The sequence below is a fragment of the Protopterus annectens genome, chromosome 3.part0 (assembly GCF_019279795.1).
Source record: "Protopterus annectens isolate FY-2018-M chromosome 3.part0, PAN1.0, whole genome shotgun sequence".
Classification (NCBI taxonomy): Eukaryota; Metazoa; Chordata; order Ceratodontiformes; family Protopteridae; genus Protopterus; species Protopterus annectens.
In genome coordinates, this window is record NC_056731.1 from 280,289,050 (window position 1) to 280,303,299 (window position 14,250).

At 41.6% G+C, this 14,250-nt stretch overlaps 1 protein-coding gene across 1 annotated transcript in view; it reads left to right on the top strand.

Annotated features, from left to right (window-relative positions):
* SLC4A7 (solute carrier family 4 member 7) overlaps positions 1–14,250 on the top strand; it is a 1,497,737-nt gene that overhangs the window by 446,621 nt on the left and 1,036,866 nt on the right. The gene's annotated exons all lie outside the window — the stretch shown is intronic.

A 14,250-nucleotide genomic window follows, 5' to 3' on the forward strand; every position in this document is an offset into this window, starting at 1 on the left:
GTTTCACATGGATGGGGGGCCTTTTTCAGATAGGGGGTTCATAGGTGTGTCCAAACAAACACCAGTCGAGGTTGCAGGATGTCTCAGTATGCTTAAAAGGAAACTGATCCAATCCACAGAACATTTTTATTAGCAGGACAATCAAAAGCTGGTAAGCGCTTTCATTCCAAAAATACAGAACTTCATCAGACAAACCACACTTCAAACAACTGATATTTAAACTAAATTAAGGTAATCACATGAGTAAAAACACATTTCATAGCCACACCCCCTTAAAGTTATAGTAAAATAAATTAAAAATATACATAAATATTTATAGTATAAAAAATGTGCACATATGTATATTTATATTAACACATATATATATATATATATATATATATATATATATATATATATATAATATATATATTTTTTTTATAGCTAGTGTTTTATTGTTCCAAATCTATTATGAAAAAAACATTTTGCTTATTGTCATTATATGTTGAACAAATGCTGGGTTGCAAACTTTCACCATTTTTTATACTATAAATATTTATGTATATTTTTAATTTATTTTACTATAACTTTAAGGGGGTGTGGCTATGAAATGTGTTTTGACTCATGTGATTACCTTAATTGGGTCAAAAGTATAACAGCCACATTCAAAGCACTTAAGTAACTACACTAGCTAGTTTTCTTACACACTGCTGAAAATGGCATACATAATACTCCAGTATCAAGAAAATTGCCCTATTAGACACATGCAGTGGAAGACTCTGAGATCTGCAAAAAAAAAAAAAAAAAAAGTAAAAACCTGTCCTTGCATAAAAATTACATGATCCATATGGAAATGCACTTTAACTATATAGCTAAGTGTCACAATGTCATCTCTCCCTTTCTACAAAGACTACTACTTTATCGAATTCCAAAACATCTTTAATACAACATTTACAAATCAGTTACTTACATGCCATATGTAAGAATTAATAGGACTATAAAACACTGGAATGAATGAGCTAGAAATAACTGGAAGAAACTGGAATGAGGCTGGAATGACAGTCTTTATCTATTAATTACCCAAAACTGTGAGGAGCAGGTGCCAGTCTCTACTTTGTGACCAATCCTCTTATACATTTCAGAATAGAGACTGCAAACACTGTAGCTTGGTTAAGAATGCTTTATTATGTACAGTTTAGGTAGATGTCAGCAAATCCGAATATGGTCTCCAGAAATGGTGCTGATAAAGTGAAATGGTCTTTAGCTTCTCTACTTGTATTCTCCATATTCCTTTCCTCCTGAATTGTATCATTAATATTCTGGAATGTTGGATATTTGACCTGACTTCTGTACTCATACTCAAATGTCTGTACTGCAATGACTTTCTGCATAACAGTCCAAACTAACTTGACTGTGTCTGAAGTATCTCTTAATAATACCAAAACCATGTACATTTCTACTTATCTCTTTAGCCTTGGTTCCCAAGCCTTGTAAGATCTCTTTGTTCTGAATGTACTGCACAGTCTGTTGTCGGTATTCCTGACTGAAGTTTATTTTAACTAAAAAGTGCATTTACAGAAACTGCACACTGTGAAGGCTTGCTTTAATTTGGCTGCATTTCTAGATTTATGCATTGAGAATATTGTATTTTTGTCTAACAAAATACATTTAAATGAAACCTGACCTTACACCATACCTCTCCGGGAAAAATCTTCTCTCTTCTCTGTAATAATTCAGCTGAATACCAGTATTAAGTAACTGCAGCCATGACTATGATCCAGTGAACTGTCGTAATTTGTAGGGATAAACCTGCAGTGCTTCAGTAATGCTTCTTTTGGAGGCTAGGGATACTACCTTTAACATTTTCACATGTGATATTGACAAATTACTGCAAACTCCAGTGTTCCACTTGTCATAAATGCACAAAAGCATGTTTCCCATGATACTGGAGTAATATAGAACAAGTGCCTTTTTGGCTAATTGTAAGTAAGGGTTCTTGGTATAATTCTTTAAAGAGGAGCTCTTAACATAATCTGTTAAACTGTATCCTAATGCTGTTAATTTGGAAGGGTGTGGGGTTGACTAGATACTGGCCTACTGTGAGGGTTAAACCTGAGAAGTTATTATGGTGATGGAATAACCTACCTGCTTGGGTTTATGGCCCTTTAATCTAGTTGCAGGGTTAGACTTTAAGTTGTAAATTTGCAAAAGTGCTTTTTAATAGATTTGAGGTACATGGAGATAGATTTGAGACCTATGTATTGGAAAACTGAAATTCCAGGCATCTGATTGCTCACGTCTAAATATTCATTACAACAATATTATTACAATTTTTATTACTTTGTATATTCCAATTGCAGAAATTCATAAATGGTTAAACCCGAAGAACATAGAATTCCAAGATCTACGACCTGTAGATCTGCTTTACAGTTTATCTCAAATTAAATCATCCCAAGTAATCTGAGGTGATACCTCACCAAATAAACTTACCAACCATACTCTTTTAAACTTTCACTATCCTTTAGAAGTAAGACAAAGAGAGGCTTGAAATGTATTATGCCTTCATAGTTTCAGATTTTTTTTTTGTTTTCTTTTTACAATGTGACTTCTGATTTAGATACAATGTCTTGTACAACAGAATTCATTCAGTCTTTCTGTAGTTCAGGGTTTCTGAGAGTTGAAACCCATCCTGGCAGTCATTGAGTCAGGTGTACAAATTAAACCTGAATAGGATGCCAGTAATTCCTAGTGTGTGAATGCACACAATTCTGTCTCTCTCAAACGTACGTACACACACACACACACACACACACACACACACACACACACACACACACACACACACACACACTTGTACCCACCTATGGCCTTATGAAAAATTACCAGTTCAGCTGTAATGTGCTTTTGAGAAGTGGGAGGAAACTCACTCAAGAAAAATGCTTGAAGTCAAAGGGGGGGGTAAGTATATGCAGCCCAACTGTACTGCCCTCTGCGTTAACAGTAGCAGCCCAAATATTTTATCTGTTAACTACCTCAAAAGGGAGGTCCTGTAACTCTCACATAATGATTAGCATTTTTAGGCTTTTCTGGTTTTGTTGTATATCCTTACATCATTTTTGTCTCCCATGCATCATTCTTATGGCTCATGCCCTCATACTTCACTGGATATACCAGCCCCTCATCTTACCTTCCTCCAGACTACCTCTGATTCTGGGCTGGGGCTGATGTGGACAGTAACCATCACAGCTTCAACCAGAAGATTTTTTTTCTTTCACCCACCCATAGTTTCCCCTTCCCTTCTATAAACCATGCATGTCCCTAGGAAGTGTCAAAGATAGGCATTCTCCATTCCCAGGATGGGCATACCTGTCTCGACTTGTCAGCTCCTCAGTCACCAAAACAGTTAATTAAACCCTGGTTGTCTGGGGCATAATTAGTGCTTAATCTCTCTGTGCCATGCCTCTGGGGTATATCCTGCCAACTTTGAGGTGTCTTGAGTTAGATTAAAATTGTTCAGAGAGGACTCTCAGTTTGATGTAAATAAATGAAAAAAATATATGATTGCTCTATACTGGATAATAATGGCCCCTAGTCTAGTTGGGTGAATGGTGATTTTAATTTATTGAGTTGTTAATTATGTAAATGAAGTGGATGTTATAGATTCTTTTCAGCCATGAACTAGGTCACAAGAGCAAGAGTAAGTACAACATATATGTGAACACTGTAGGCGATCAGTTAGGATTTTATTTTGGAATATGTGTAGAAAAGCAATACAGACAGGAGGAGAGCATGCAAACTCCATACAGATGATGACCTGAGATCAGGATTGAAACCCAGACCTGAGAGATGTGACACAAAGAGTAATTAATTGTGGTAATGGCTATAAAGTTATAACAGAGTAGATGGCAATAGACACCTTTAATTAAGACACCCTGATGTTTGCAGTATGGATGTTGACATTTGTTCTTCGATTTAGATATAGTGAATCTGTCAGTAAAATAGTCCACACATCAAATCATTAAGTTGTAATGATTCTTTGGTATCTGTGTCTTTTTCAAAAATTTAAAAATTGTGTCTATTAATGGTGTCAGCTTCTTTTGTGTTGTGTTGTATGCTGCTATTATTGTAACAACTTGTTTTGTGCTCTTTTTTGTTTTGTCTGTCCAGATCTACTGGGACATGAAAATACATTGAAATAGTTGTAGTAAATTGGCTTTAAATATCTCTTTGAAGGTTAAGTACAACATAAAAAGCATTTTATCCATTTTTAGCTTTTTGTTCTGTTTCAGTTTATGTGACGTGTCTTACACGTTCTATGGTTGAAAGAAGCCACCTTTATTTTTGGATTAAACTTTTGTGTGGACAGTTTGTATATCTTACTGTGTTGAAATATCCAGCTTTTTAATAAAATGTAGTAGTAGTCTGTATGAAAATATTGATTATATGTGTGGTCTTGGTATTTCTTTAATGTTGCCAGCTTATTTAAGTTATAAGGTTTTCATCCTTGTTTCATGGAGAGCACACAATTTTCCTCTGTTGTATGGCATTACAAAAAAATTCCTTTTTTTAAATTCAGAGTTGTCTAGTATTGTTCTTTTTGTTGCAGGAGAAATTTTGCATTTTGTATTTGTTAGAAATACTGTTTGGGTTTACTACTACTACTAAGATTTCATGGTCTGTGAAAGTTTTCTGGTTACTTAGATTGTCATAAAATGATGCTGTTTTGGATAATTCTGTTTTCTTCTAATAAAGGAAATAGAAGGATGGTGTCTGCATTGTAACTAAGAATGCTGGCTAATCTGTTGTCTTCCTGGACTGGTGAATAGTTTGTTTAACTATGGTCTTAAAATTCTGGAATAAATTACATTTCAGGGTTACTTTAGGACTGGTTCATTGTAAAGTAATTTGAGAAGACAATGTTTACTAAAATGGGAGGTAGTCTGAAGAGAGCTATAGTGAGAAATTAATATCTCTTAGAAAGAGTAACATTTTGGATGCAAAGAAGAAAATTAGTTTTGGGCTATGTTTTATTTCCATATCTACTTCTGTATGTCCAAGGGAATTGCACTTTGTAAATCCAAGAATTTATCAAATCCTGTTATTTTAATACTGTGTTAAGAAGTATTGAGTGTTATTACATGTTTGTTTCAGTTTTGTTATAAGATTTAGATATATGTTAAAGTGTTAAGTGATTAAAATCTGAGATGGTTTATAATTTGTGGAAATTTTGCAGTTGAAATTTTTTTATTTGGTGAAGGCAGCATAAGTACTGTCTGTTGGAAAGCCATGTGACTTTTACTTAAAATTAGTTATGACCCCTCCCCTTCTGATTTGAAAACTGATCTAGTAATTTGTCTTTGTTAATTAGTATATCCTTTCCACTTCTTTTATTATCAAACTCATTGGCTGATACCTTGCATTTGAAGTCAAAACTAGATATGAGTAAGAGAGTCTATTTTTATTTTATTTATTTATGTTTTTATTTTTCTGGTCGTTCTCTTGAATATGGTATTTTCTGGAGATAGTTATTTGAGATAACTGAAACACCCGACTTTTTTTTTACTGGGGTAGTTGATCTCACTATTAATCTTCCCTCAAACAATAAGCAAACGGTGCTATCAGTAATCCCAAACAATTCTTGAAGGAAATAAATTAAATTCAGAATAGACTTTATGTATTGTAAACAACTTTGATTTTACTGTTAACTCTCTCTGCGATGTTTTTTCTGTACATGACACTTAGCAACAAGCATATCTTTGTTCCAAGACCCTCTATGGAAACATTTGATTTTACATTTTTTTCTTGTGTATTGTATGACTCTTGAATATCCGGGTTGTTTGCTTTTGTTTATGTACTTTTGGATTGTGGCTAAAAAGGGTCTTTGGAACACAGGCGATGCTTCAGCATTGTGATATTCTAAACAATGTGTATGTTTTTGCATTGTATATATTTTGTACATTATATTCCTTCTATGTCCTTGCATCTTTGCCTTACAATTTCATGTACTGTTATCTATACAACACAAGTTGCAGTTACAGGAAATATACTCTTCGTTGAACATATCACAGTGGACTTCTGCTGTTTCCACGACAACTTTTTCTCTGTATACATTAATGCAAATGTTGCTGTACATTGTATATATTGTAAATAAATAGTATGCAATTTTTATAGAGACTGATTTCTTATAGCGAGATTATAACTGAGTTTTTGACTAGTAGCATCACATTTATTTTGTTCATTTGTTTAAGTGCATGGTCAGAATGTTGTTTATTATGTGATTGTTACGGTATTGTTTTTTTTACAATACAATAAAGGTTTTGAAAAACTGCCTGAGGCAAAAACAAACAAACAAAAAAAGTAAATTTCTTAATGGACATTTGTTATGGCATGGTATTTTAATAAACGAGTAGTACTTTAGAAGAAAAAGTGTCTTTAGACAATAGAAACACACCACAGTTCATTTCTTAATTGAGATAAAGAACTTCTGTGAAGATAATGTGACATGATTCCCATTATTAAATGAAGTTCTGTACATGAGTTGTATATATTTCTTCATAGTATAACAAAGCAAAATATGCCATTTTTAAAATTCTAGTTACATTTTGTGTCAGTGTTCCTTCTTCCAAAAACATATGTTTTTCAAGTTTATCTTGACTTTTTTATGTCATTACTACCAATGGTCATTGTTGTACAGAAGGCAACAAAAAGGGAGAAAATAAAAATAAAAAATGAGCCATTCTTACCCTCGTTTTTTTTTTACTTGAAAACTGATCTAGTGGTTGAAATTTGTGTTAAGAAGTGTATCCACTCTAGTCCGTTTGTTAGAGAACTCACTAGATGTTACTTTGTATTTGGAGTCAAGACTAGCAAAGATTTCATTTTTATTTATTTATTTTTATTTTAGTTAAATTGAATTCAAATTAATGTATATGTGTATTTTTGATGGTAGGTCTCCTGAACAAGGTATTTGTAGACAGTTTTATAATAAAAAAAGAAGTTATGTACTCACCATAACGTTCCATCTGAGTAGGTACTTCATTTGTCTGCAACCAGTGGGTATCGGATCCGACCTTGGATCCGAGCCGGCAGTTTTCCAAGATCCGAGCTCCTAGCTCCTCCCCCCTACCCATAACCCCCTGCTACCAACCATATTACCTCAGATCGGTTTTTGCCTCACCAAACCTGATAACAAAAATCAACTCTAAAGGTGATCAAAAAATCCCGAAAGGTTCGTGGGATGGCAGGGGGGGGGGGGTCGGTTGCAAACAAATGAAGTACCTACTCAGATGGAACGTTATGGTGAGTACATAACTTCTTTATCTGAAGTAGTTACTACATTTGCTCTGCAACCTGTGGGACAGAGTCCCCAGCTACCTTATAAGAACCTGGGTGGTCCTTACGGAAGGATATTCCGAAGCACCACGGAGCCAAAAGAAGCCCTACTCCTCGAAGCACCGCAGAGCCAAAAGAAGCCCTACTCCTCGAAATCACATCTAGTTTGTAATGAGAAATGAACGTATGAGAAGAGGACCAAGTAGCTGCTGAACATATGTCGTCCACTGGAACCCTAGACCAAAAAGCTGTCGAGGTGGCTACAGATCTTGTAGAATGAGCATGGATACCAACTGGGACTGGCTTGCCAGACGATATGTACCCCCGAATAATACACTGACAGATCCAATTTGCTACAGTCACTTTGGAAATGGCTTTGCTCATGACTGATTTTGCATAAGAGACAAACAACTGGTCCGACTTGCGAAACTCTCTAGTCCTGTGCAAGTAGAAATGCAGCTGTCTGTGCACATCCAATTTGTGCAACGTGTATTCTCCTTTGTTCTGAAATTTTGGAAAAAACACTGGCAAATTTATCGATTGATTGATATTTGCTTCTGAAGCAACCTTAGGCAAGAAAGACGGGGTTAGTCCTGAGGGACACTCTATCCTTGTGAAAGATAAGGTAAGGAGGTTTCATACACAAAGCTTGCAGTTCTGAAATCTTTTTGGCCGAAGTAGTAGCCACTAAGAAGGCAGTTTTCCATGACAAGAACTTCAACGGAACCGAGGCTGCAGGTTCGACAGGTGGACTCGTCAAGGCTTGCAAGACTAGAGTGAGATCCCATGGGGGAACCACAGACTTTACAGGTGGTTTTAAAAGAAAAATGCCTCGTAAGAAAGTTTTGCACGACTTTGTAGATGCTAAGGAACCTATGCCGTCACCCACATGAAAATGGGAGATGGCCGCCAATTGCACCTTAACCATAGAAGCACTTGCTCCCTGCCGAAAAATCAACGAGAGGAAGTCCAGAATGGTCGGAATAGGGACAGTAAATGGGTCCAAGCCCTTGTCTTTGGCCCACATGGAAAAATGTTTCCATTTACTGTTGTAAAGTTTTCTGGTAGACGGCTTATGAGCCGCAACCAGAATGGCCTTAACGGGAGATGAGATACCGGGAGTCCTAGCCATTATTGGAACTTGATCAGCAAAGCTGCAAGCTTGAGGTTGACCAGGTTCGGGGTTGGGCAACCCGTGGGATGCGAGATCAGGTCTGGACTGGGATCCAGAATCCATGGAGGAGCCACACTGTGAGACCGCAGAAAAGGGAACCAGATCTGTCGAGGCCAGAATGGGGCTATGAGGATAACTCTGCTCCCCAACCGACAGGCTTTCTGAATGAATTTCATCATGAGTAGGAGGGGGGGATAAGCATAAAGGAGCCCGGGAGGCCAAGCATGGACTAGAGCATCTCTGGGGGTCTCCCCTCTGGGGGGAAGTATTGCGAAGTACTCGCTGCATTTTGTGTTTAATGGAGAAGCAAAAAGATCGCAGCGAGGCTGACCCCATTTTTGGAAGATCTGCTTCGCAACAGATGGATTCAGAGACCACTCGTATGGAGTGAGAAGCACTCGACTTAGATTGTCCGCTAATATGTTGGACTGTCCCGGAATGTGCATTGCTACCAGAAAGCGGTTGGTGGAGATCGCCCATTCCCAAACTCTCATGGCCTCTCGACACAGGGGATAAGATCTGGTTCTTCCCTGTTTGTTTATATACCAGACTACTGACATGTTCTCTGTCTGGATCACAATAGTCCCCAGGGGAAGAAGGTCGTGGAGAGCTTGCAACGCCAAAAGCACCGCCCTCATGTCTAGGACATTGATATGCAATGCGGTCTCTAGGGAAGTCCACATGCCTTGAACGGATCTGCCTGAACAATGCCCCCCCCCCCACCCGAGGCGAGAAGCGTCAGTGGTCAACGTGGCTTCGACCGGGGGAATCACAAAGGGCCTCCCTTCTCTGAGTTTCCGCACATGTAACCACCAAAGATGGGAGTCCCTGCAAACTCTGCTCAGCGGTATCGGAGTGTTTAAGGGGTGGAACGAGAGGGACCATTGGACTTGAAGGGTCCATTGTAATATTCACATTCGCAGATGGGCAAGGAGGGAGAGACTGATCGCTGCTGACATAGACCCCAGTGCCCTCAGGACTAACTCCGCTGGAGGAGCAGGACTCCGAAGAAGGGCTAACACCTGATATGACAAGCTGTTCAGTCTGACTGACGTTAGAGTAGCTCGGGAGATTCGAGTATCCAACCTGGCCCCTATGAATTCCAGGGCTTGAGTGGGGCACAGGCAGGACTTCTACCGGTTCACTGAAATGCATAGGTTAGGTTGTGGGCTAGAGTCAGTGCGTAATCTCTCGCCACACAGAGCTGATGCCTGTTGGTCGCAGTAAGGAGCCAATCGTCTAGGTACGGGAAGACCTGAATGCCCTGAAGTCTCAGGTGGGCTGCAACCCCTGCCATGACCTTGGTGAACACTCTGGGGGCTGAGGTGAGGCCGAATGGAAGAACCCTGAATTGATAATGACTGGCTCCGAGCCAGAAGCGGAGAAACCTCCAGGGACGTCTGTCCATCAAGATGTGGTAGTACGCATCCTTGAGGTCTATGGAGCACATCCAGTTGTTCTCCCGCAGAAGGGGGAGAATTGATTGGAGAGTGACCATACGGAACTTTTCCTTGGGTATGAACAGGTTCAGAGCGGAAAGGTCTAAGATGGGTCTGAGGTCCCCGGTTTTCTTTGGCACCAAAAAGAACCTTGAGTAATAACCCAATCCGGACTGATCTGGGGGGATGGGCTGGATGGCTCTTTTTCTTAGCAGCTTCAAAATATCTGAAGCCGCTGCCTCCTTCTTATCGGGTGGGACATCGGGGAGGCGTCTGGTTTTGGGGGGAAGATTTAGGAATGGAATAACCTCTGGAATATGATACGAAGCACCCATCGATCCGTTGTAAGGGACTCCCAGTTTGACAGGTGCTCCGTCATCCACCCCCCGACTGCCTCCAGAGAGGGACAGTCGGGCAAGCCCTCAGGGCTGTTGCACGGGTCTGTCCAAGAAAGGTTCTCTGGACCCGAAATTACATGGCCCCCCTCTGCCTCTGGGCCGGCGTCCACCTTGTCCTCCTCTGCCTCTAGAGGATGAGTGGTCCGCAGCTGGATGGGATTGCTGAGACTTGCGGAACCACAGCTTCTTTTGTCCCCTTTGATTCCTGGAGAAGGATCTTTGGGGATTAGAGAAGCGGACTCCGGCAGACAGTGTCTTCCCGTCCATTTTGCTTTGGACCAGCGTATCGTGAACGGTCTTGCCAAAAAGCGCATCACCGTCAAAGGGGGCGTTCGCGAAGGATGCCTTGAAGGGATCCGCGAAGTTGCAAAGACGGAGCCAGGTGTGACATCGTAAGACGACCCCTGCTCCGCTAGCTCTAGCGGCCCCCTCCGTTGCATGGGAGAGGAGCCGCATAGACGTATTAGAGATGGATTTCACAGTGGCCATTCGTGTCGCAAACACATTCTTGTCTCCGACCGACATGGACTCCGGGGGGGCTGCAGCGTATTCCTTGATGAAGTCTCGCTGTAGCCTGATGTTATGTGCCATATAGTTCAGTGCCCTTATGGAAAAGGTCGCTGAAGCAAGCATCTGCTTCCCAATCCGGTCCAACGCTCGAGATCCTTTATCTGGCGGATGGACCAAAGAACTCTCCTGAGCGAGTTCTTTCTTGGTGGCCGCCGCCACCAACATGGCATCAGCAGGGGTCCTTTGGCCCATGACTGTCTATCTGTGGGGGGACTGAGGACTTTATCGGGATGCATAGGGATTGGCTCCACGGTGTCGGACTCCTTCCATGCCCTGGTGGTAATTAAGTCCACCAGGGGGTCGGCCAGAGGGGACACCCAGGAGGTAGATGGGCCTGCCTCAAATGCCTCCAGGAACACGGATTCATCAAGGGAAGGTTTTTGGGCAGACCACCCCCCTCTAATACGCAACATTTCCATGATGTCTCCAAAGGAGACATCTTCAGGGGGTGACCTTGGGGAACCCTCCCTATCATCTAAGTCTGTGTCGGTGGTAACGGACTCGGGGGAGTCCAGGTGCCTCCTTTTACACCAACGTTTCCAAGGAACCTCCTTGGTGGGGCTATCCGAAGAGGGCTCATCCACGGGTTGTTGTTCCTCTGCGGGAACTAGCTGGAGGGCTTGGGCAGGCTGTCCCGATGGTCGGATGATGGAGGACAGACCCTCATACAGTGGGGGTTACGGGTGGATCCGAAGCCCGAACCGGGGACTTGGAGGACCTCGACAGTACCCTCTCCACTACCTCAAAAGCCGAAGGAGAACCGCCCTCGCCAGCCTCTGAGAGCAATCTCCTCAGCTCCGAGGGAGGGATCGGGGTTGGAGCCGATGCACTCGGCGCCAAGAGAGAGGTGCGCTCCGAAGCCAACAGCTCTGAAGACACAGCAACTCCCTCGGATCTGACGCTCAGCCGTCGGCCCCGAGAGCACGGATCTGACAAGCTCGAGGGTAGAGTCAGCGTCGAAGAGACCAGTGCTATCGGCACTGACAAATCCATGGGTCCGAAGGGGCCTGGATCCGATGACTCCGAGATCCAAAAACGAGTCGGAGAAGGAGTGATCGGGCAAACATGGGGGCCGCACTCCCCCCCCAGATGGGGGGGAGGCAAGAGCACCCCCATCTGCATTTGGGTCTGCAAGAACCGACGCATCATCTGATCCATATCCGCTTCGGAGATGCTTCTCATTGACCTGGATGAGGTAGTCGAGGTGGGCTGGGAGGGCCGCCTCGATGACCTCGAGGGAGACCGATCCTCCGGCTCCGGTGAGAAACTAGGCGAACGGAGCCGAGAGGAGGAGGATCCAGAGACCCTCGAAGGAGACTTAGCTGCTTTAGCTGGCGGAGCCGAGGGTTGAGATTCAGCCCGCCTTTTATGGGACCTATGTCCCTCTTCTCTCTAGCAGAAGAGGCACTAGTTTCCTCAGAGCTCAAACCCGAAGAGGGAGGTTGAGTCCCGGGTTGAACTAAGAGAACAGAAGGTGCCGGGGCCGCCAAGGCAGCCGGAGCCCGAATGGGAGAGGAAGAAGAAGCCGACTCCTGGGGGAGCTTTCCCGCCAGGATCAGCTTGTTCTTCCTATCCCGAAGTGCCTGGGGGTTAAAGGCCGCACAGATCTGGCAGGCCTCTGATAGATGGGCTGCCCCCAGGCACAAAACACACTGAGTGTGGCCATCAGCTGGGGGAAGCTTGTGGCCACACTCAGTACATTTAGAAAAAAACGGCCTTAGGCCCTTCCGACATCCTAGCACTCATACACACACCCAAACGCTAAGGGGGGAGGGGGAGTGAATAAAAGAAAACTAACTACACCAAAAAAAAACTAAACTAGCACAAAAGGGAATCGAAATAGGGGCTAAGACCACACACACAAAGATTATAAACTCCAGAAAAAGGTTATAAACCACCAACGATCTCACCCAGCCAGGAGCTCTTCAAAAGGAAAGCTTCTTCAACCACGGCAAAAAACGATCTGGGGTAATATGGTTGGTAGCTGGGGATTATGGGTAGGGGGAGGAGCTAGGAGCTCGGATCTTGGAGCTTGGAAAACTGCCGGCTCGGATCCGATACCCACAGGTTGCAGAGCAAATGAAGTAAGTACTTCAGATCACTTTTTTACTGGGGTGTTGAGCTCAATTATGTTTGAGAAAGGATTACAAGAATATTAAACTTGTTAATTTGTATAGGATATCTTGTTTAAAGGACATTTTTCCCTTTCACATCGCAAATTAGTTCTCAAAGAAAATTACAGCTGAAGCTCTTCCCAACCCCAGATAATGTTATGTATCTGTTGCTTTATTTCAACAGATTTTAATAATAATAATGATGATATTAACCAAGGCTGATTGAATCTTCTTCTGTTATCGATAATGAGTTCAGAATGAAGTCCTGTTTAGATTCCTTTCTGCAAAATATATGTGTAGGTGCAGATTCCCTGCACTCTTGGGTGACTTTGTTGGGCAGGTCAAGAATATAATATTATGAATGCTCACTAGAAGGAGATCTGCTCAACTGCATAACTTGTGCTTTTGGAGAAGAGCAGTTTTCACAATGAAATGATGATTATTCTCTGTCATTAGCTGAACTCCAGTTGTCTAAATCTGTTCTGAAATCTTTACTTATTGGAGTAGCAATGGTTTGGTTAACTGATTTTAACCATCCCATTGTTCAGGGCCAGAAAATCTGTGATTGCATCTCCTTAATCTTGCTTCAAAGTCTATTTTTGTTGAAAAAAAAATCAATACCTTCTCATATAGTTTATTTATAACATGTTGTAGTTACTGGATATGTTTTTTTTCAGGGATGGTGAAGAACATTTTTTTTTTAATCTTGCTTCTAGATTGTTATACTGTTGCCTTTATAGTGGAATTTCTTTATAGAAAATTACATCTAGCTTTTCCCGATTCATATTAGACCAAGCTGCTGATGGATTCATATTAAACTTTGAATGCCTTTGTTAATTAAAGGTGGCTGATTCAGTGTTTTGTATTTGTAGTCAGCTCTGTGAAAAGTGAACTTGAGGATGCTCAGTGTCTTTTAGGTCTGATTCTTTAGAGCGACTTTTTTTAAGAATCCAGAAGCAGTGAAAGAGTGCTACATACTGATCTTAAGACTAAGCAGTTGCAGCTGAAGCCGTAGATCAGGGGTGTCCAACCTTTTGGCTTGCTGGGGCCGCATTGAGTGAACAGAAATAGTCTTGGGGCGGCATATAAAATATATCATATAGTTAAGTCTTTTGTTGCTCCAGAAGACCACAGTCGACCTCCTGGCTGTACTGTAGGTGCATTTGAACAATGAATAAATGTAATAAATGCCTAATATTTGCCTTAAAATTCTAATTCTAATTCCCTAATCTAACAGTTGACTC